We start from the raw sequence: 7,020 nt of genomic DNA on the forward strand, positions 1-7,020 counted from the left end.
CGATTTACTCTGATGTGAAGTTCACTTAGACCTGTGAGTGACAACCACGTTCATCAGGATTGAGTGATGCTAACCTGAAGTGGCTTCTTTTGATGTTTTTTGTTGGGCCTCACTGACTATTCACGAAATGGGACCAATGTTTATTAGAACAATTGTATATTTCCAGTTCAAAGTCCAGAAACTGTTGCCTCGAGCTTCCTCTTGAAATGCGTATTGCATATTGAATTTGCCGTTAGCTGATGCTAACCTGAGCGTGCACATAGAACGCAGGCTGTCAGGCATTCCATCTCAAAGACATACAGCGTACTCCAACTTACAACTTAATAAATGATTTGCACCCTCAACAAAATCCATAATGAACATGCTCCCAACAGCAGAGTTGTAAAAATGAGTTGAGCGTATCCTGCATTCATGTATACTAAAAGAAGATCACAGATGTAACTTCGGCCTCAACAGAAAAGATGTCTGGCTGTTGTTAGCTGATATAATTGCTGACAGGCTCAGTAGATGGAGAGCAAGGCTGGATATGGTCTGCATGCAAGACCAGCTTGTGCCATTTGATGACAGATGACAGTTTTGATAACTGATGCCAGCAGCTGGGACAGAAGCGGCACACAGATGATGTTGACTGCAAATATACATTGCAGGGTCTTCACAGTTTGGTTTGTTTTTTTAATGGGGCTAAACTAAAAGTCCTCTGATGACAGCCACTGCTTGCTGGGTTAGCAAGTGTTGTTAGCTTATTTAGCTCAGAGGTGTCAGGTGCAAAAAGTGGCTTTAGTGCAGCTGGTGAAGGTGGCCTCTGCTGCTGCAGCTTGCAGTCTGGTGGGTGTGAATGTCAATCCAACCTGTTATGCTGAAATTATAAACATTTTGGGCCATTTTTACAGATTCTTCAGATTGTCCTTGGTACATATAGCTCTATGCAATGTTTTGATGATTTTTACGTTTAAAATGTAATTTGTCTTGGATTTGAGACTTGGACTACACTATAATGGATTATGTAACATGTTAGGATTGTTTATCTATGCATTGCCTGGTCTTCCCTGTTTGTTTGATTGGTGAAACAATCCGTCCTCCTTTGAATGCCCTGACAACACTTCAGATGGTGCTCCTTGCTGCGCAGACCACAGTCTGAACACATAGACGCCATCCAGCTCTGCCATTGTTTTACACTCAGGAAGTTTTGTTACGCAATCCACATCTTGTTCTTTACCTCATGTGTGCCTTGGACTTGCTCCAGTGCTGATTTTGACAGTAGATGGAATGTGACTTCTTGAACAGTTATTAACATTTAACCTTTATTTGTTTAACTTGATGTATCAAGTTGTGTAACAACTGAAGATAGTATAACCAGATTCATGTCACTGTAAACGTCCTTTTCATGCTGTCCAATAACTTCTGTTGTATATTTTGTCTGATTTAATCTGGCTGGCCACTTGTGTCATTCACTCAATTATGGCTCAGTGTCTGAATGGGATTGGACTTTTTTGAGGGAAAGTGTAAAATTATGTACCAGGAAAAAACAAAGAAAAGAAAACAATAAAGTTAAAGAGGCAATTTTGCTAAAGTGTTACAGACCATTTAGTGTAAACATGATATATATAAATATATCAGGTAACTGCAAACTTAAATCATTGCAAAATGCATCTACAAAATATAACAACGATATTACTTCCTCACACATGTTCAGACTGATACTCAGGTTGAGTTTTGGAACCTCCAAGGGAAATTGTATCCATTAAAAATCAAAAGAATCTTATTGGCTGCATTTGAAGAAGGGAGCGTATAGAGCCACAGCCACACTATATACAGACACATCTGTATATAGTGCTCTTCAGTGTAGCAGAACCGTTTAAATGTTTCATGACAAAAATGTTAAGGTTAACATATATACATATTTAATATATATAAATACATACTTAAGGTTAACATATATATACAATCTGACGTGCATGATTATTTAATAGCGTCATCTTGAAGTCATTTGACATTGTGGTGTAGCCAGAAATCAGAAATGTGCAGATAATTCAAATCCCAGACAATCCATGAAGCAGTGAATGACACGTCTCGGCTGCACTTCATTTATTGAACACTAGGTGTCCTGCTGGAGCAACTGTTCCTGAGACCTCGAGCACAATTCCTCGCTGGCCCATCACGAATAATGTGATCCAAACTAAGAAAAACCGTCAGTTCCTTGGCCAATCTAAAGTTTAGAAAGACAGATTAGAGATTTACATTTTTTTAATTAAAAAAATAAAATAATAATAACAATAATGGACGATCTATTGTGTTGTTATACTGTTGTAAACACAAACATCTCCCTCTGAGTGACACACAGAGAGACACGGACACATTCGTTCTATTCAAAACAAAAACACTCTACTAATTTATTCCAAAATAAGTACTCCCACCATCCGATAATGAATCTTCAGCCATAGTCATCTACTATTATTATCTCTTCATTTATTTATATTATATTATTTCTCCTTGTTTTTAGTCGTAAAAGTTAAAAAAAAAATCCCCACTTGACCGATTATCTGCTCCGATTTCTCACATGGGCCATACGGTACCGTCGAAAGTGGTGAACATAGGTATACTGCCATCTGGTGGTGAGCTTCTGTACAGTAACAGGACCTCCTCGCACAGCAGGGGACACTATTTTGTAAAAGTTGGCAGCTCTGATTTAATCAACTTTTGCCCAGCATAGATTAGATACTGTACGACTGCAGTGCACTACCCTGCATGCAAACGTTTTGCAAGATATTCATATTAAATCATTGTCCCTGGCCTGCCCCTTTGAGCAGACACAGCTGCCACAAGTGAGTCAGCAGCACCCCGGTCTCCCCATACTTGCCCCCCTCCCTGTCCCAGTGAAGAAGGTGAGCAACACTGCCTTTTAGCATCTATGAATGGAGTCTATACATTTTATCAATTACTCAAATTTGAACTTTATTAATTTAAATAATTTTTTCACTTGATGATCATTATGAAATAAAAAAAAAATAGGGCTCTTGATGAGTCAGGTTAAGTTGTGACAGTTGTGAAAACCGCCATTACTGTTATAGTATGGATGGAGGATTTCCATTTCAACTTTATTTTCATTCATTCATTCATTCATTCATTCATTCATTCATTCTTTCATTCATTCAATGAATGAATGAATTTATTTTCATTATTTTTAAAATGATGCTTGAATTTTATTTCATTGAATATAAATATGTTTAAGTTTGTTAGTTAAAGTGTTTTTTAATTAATCATTAATAAATGTTAAGAATTTGCTTTGTGGAGAATTCACAATAAAAATACATTGACACTGGACTTAAGCACTATTATTGAACTATATTGTATTTTTTGAGTCATGTAAAGCCCAACATCCCTGACGGCGCCCCTGTTGACAGGAGAATAGGACTCTGTGCGTGAGTCAACAGTAAAAAGGTTTATTTCAGAGAGGAATAAAGAAAGCTCGTTGGTGAGGACACAAAAGCGAAATCCACTCTTCATGGAGAAAAAATACACAAAAACAGAGAGCAAGAATAAAAAAAGAAAACACAAAACACTCACTTGTAGGAAAACACTTTTTCATCCTGGGACTTAGGAAACTTGACTATGACAAGACAGAACGGGACAAAGACAAACGAAGGAAATAATTCCAATGTATAATGGGGAGGTAGTCTTATCTAAGAACACCTGTGATGTGTGAGATATGTATTAATCCTAAATAAACAGAAATAACATGCTATTGCAGTGTTTCTCAAAGTGGGGGGTGCGAAACACCGGGCGGGAGGGAGGCGGGGCTCCCGGGGGAACTAATGTTTTCACGTCGGAACTTTTTCCACGGCGGAACAATTCACAAAAAGTCTTCAGTTAGTAGGTTGCAGTTAAGAAAAACGCTGTTCATGTACACAGGATGGACAAATATTTTCCAGCGCTGATAGAACGTAATCAAACACCCTCGCATCAGTGCGTGATCTACGCCGTGACTGGCGCGATATTATGACTTAGCGCACGCCACGCTCAACGTCATCTCGTGGCAGGTAGAAAATGTGATGTGGTCGCATGACTGTTGTTGTTGTTGTGGTCAATTTCATCAAAACAAGAGCCCTGAAAGCGCGGCTATTCTCTGCACTGTGTGAGGAGATGGGAGCACAACAGAAAGCTGTGTTGTTTCACAGGGAAGCCAGGGTGGTGGATGTTACAAAAGTGGTTTGCCAAAAAAAGTTATTTGCACAGCAGGAAAGTGAAAGGAGTATTCTTGTTTAAAATGTAATGTTCAGGATTTGAGGTTTTGATATCACAAAAAGTGCTGTGCCAAATGTAAAACATTATTTGCAAATTTATGTTGTTTCAGTGAATTTGAAAAAAAATATTTTGTCACCATTTTGCCTTTTGGGGGGCTGCCCTAATGCCATGCCAAGTCTATGGGGTCAAAAGTCAACTTTGTCTTAGAGACATGGGGCCACTTGCAGGTTCATTGGGATCTCTCAAGACACAGCCATGTCAAGCCCCAAATTCTTTCTTCCGGGGGGCATGAAAAATGTTCTTCCTCCAAGGTGGGGCATGACAGAGAAAGTTTGAGAACCACTGTGCTATTGTGTACTTTCGAGCTGCATTGTTTTATGTTGACCACTAGATGTCAACCCGATGCAAAACCAGCAATTACACTGGTTGCAAAGGACACTTGACTCAACTGGACGTGGGCAAATAGAAATAAAAACACATCTAATTTCCAGTAGCGAGTTATCAAATGGTTACCCCTTTTCTCCCCCCAAAAAACCCCACACTATTCCTATGAGTAATATAGAGTATCTGGAACATGTCCTGCAGGGGGCAGCAGAGCAAGGTCACAGACTAGCAAGAGGCCACTACAAAATAGGTCCTGATTCAAACACATCTGAGTGGAAGATGATGTGGCTGACGATCGAGACGATGTCATGACTTTGACTTCAGTCTCAGACCTAAATTTTAATTAAGGTACATTTAAAGTACACAAATATAATGATGGGATTTTTTTTTTAAATAAATTGTGGTGATGTAGACATTGTGATGACAATAATTCAGACCACTGCTGCTTGTTTTTGATGCCCCTGTCTGTCCTAGTTTCCCTGTGTTGGCTCCCAGTGAAATCCAGAATAGAGTTTAAAGTTCTCCTCCGATACAAAGCCCTAAATGGCCAGGCGCCTTCTTATCTTACTGAACTTGTTGTGCCTTATCACCTAAACAGGACCCTGCGCCCCCAAAACACAGGCTTACTGGCCATCCCTGGAGTTGCTAAATGTAGTCTGCAAGACAGCGCCGTTAGCTCTCAGGCTCCTCCTTTGTTCCCTGTGCAAATCAGTCGGCCAGACACGATCCTCATATTTAAGAGGATCTGGTTCCCTCCACTTGTCGCTAACAGACATTGGCTCTCAATGACCCTGCACCTTGACTCATCGCTGCCATTCTTCTGGACTGACAGACTCACTGACGGCCTTTTGGACTACCGCAGTATTCCCTATATTCCTAATTCTATGCACTGCTGATGACTATCACGCTGTTGTGATCTATACACCCATTGCATGTTTATGCATCGTAGGGAGAAGGATCCCTCTTTACTTCAGCGGCTTGGGTTTTGTTGGGTTTTTCTCACCTGTTGCAACTGTAGACAATGCATGGGTTCTGCTGTGGCAGAGACAGACGATGACCTGATTATCATTCTGGCTCAGATTAAAATTCTTGTGTTCAGAATCTCTAAATAGAACAAATGCTAGTGAAAAAGCATTAGTTCTGATAAATGATCCAAAATGTGTTTCCTTTATGTTTGTTATGCAGCTAGACTCATGTGAAGCCGACTCAAAAAGGAAAAAGGTCCTCTTTTCTCCCGAGCAGCTGTGCTCTTCCAGTGTGGGAGTGTCTGTGAAATGTACTGCACAATTTAAACTGTGCAGTCATTATCGCTGTGGCCAAAACATTTTGCTTTCATGTTTGCTTTTGAGATGTCAGTGATGAACAAACTCTTGCATTGCAGTGGTTTCATGCAAGCTAAATGAAACGGCACGTGACCAACAAGGGGAAAAGTTAAAGTAGCGCACAGGAAGTAGACGTGTTTTATTCTGCCAGACATAAACAGAAGTTCTCTCTGTGACTGTTTGCCAACACAAATGTCCAACAGTGGGTAACACTGACTTCAGCCGAGTCTGTGCCCCTTTGTCTGAGACAGAAATTTAACCTATATCTTTATGTGGATGATATGGATTAATGAATGATAATTTGGAGCCTTATTAGCACATTTTATTTGCAGGTTTGCTCACGTGAAAAGTGTTTGCAGGTCAAATATTTTCATGAAAAGTCCGCAGCCTAGAATACAGACCCATATCTTAGGCTTCACTGTGCATCATTTCAATATAATTGTCCCACATTACAGAGTTTTGCTTCAGAAACGCCACCAGCACGGAAACTATCAGGGTTAAAACCAGGCTCCAAAATTCGAGACACGTAGACAGACTTTGCTCTGAGTCCCAGTAACCAGGAAGTGACCCTGCACCATTTACGAGTACAAAAGTGAGAAGAGGTGTATCATAAAATCCAGCATTGGTTTGGAGTCACCGGGTTCACATGGTGCAGAAATGCTTATGGATAACTTTAACAATAAATAATACCAAAGTAATTTAAGCAGCTTTATGTTAACTTATGATCTGCATTAAGACAATCTCACAGAGTGTGATTCAGAAAGGACGGTGCGTGTGACTCTGGTTCGCTGCCATTTGGTTTGACTGTGTTTTGAAGTTTTTGTTCTCACCAAACCAGCCAACCAGCCAACCAGCCAGCTGTGTTTGAAAGAAAGTTGTCAGTCTGTGAATCTCATCCTTGCTGGTTGTTCCGTTGCTGTTGCAAAGAGGCAGTGAGGCCTGCAGGCCGTCTGAATCACGGCTTTGGCACATTCATATTTTCACAAGATGAATGTGCTGAAGTCCTTCATGATTTAACTTTCAACATTTCCCGCTTCGCTAACTGTCAGGCACCCGCTCTATTCACTCTGCT

This window comes from Nelusetta ayraudi, unplaced genomic scaffold, assembly GCF_046127955.1.
Source record: "Nelusetta ayraudi isolate G7.1 ecotype Tasmania unplaced genomic scaffold, CSIRO-AGI_Nayr_v1 ptg000042l, whole genome shotgun sequence".
NCBI classification, from domain to species: Eukaryota; Metazoa; Chordata; class Actinopteri; order Tetraodontiformes; family Monacanthidae; genus Nelusetta; species Nelusetta ayraudi.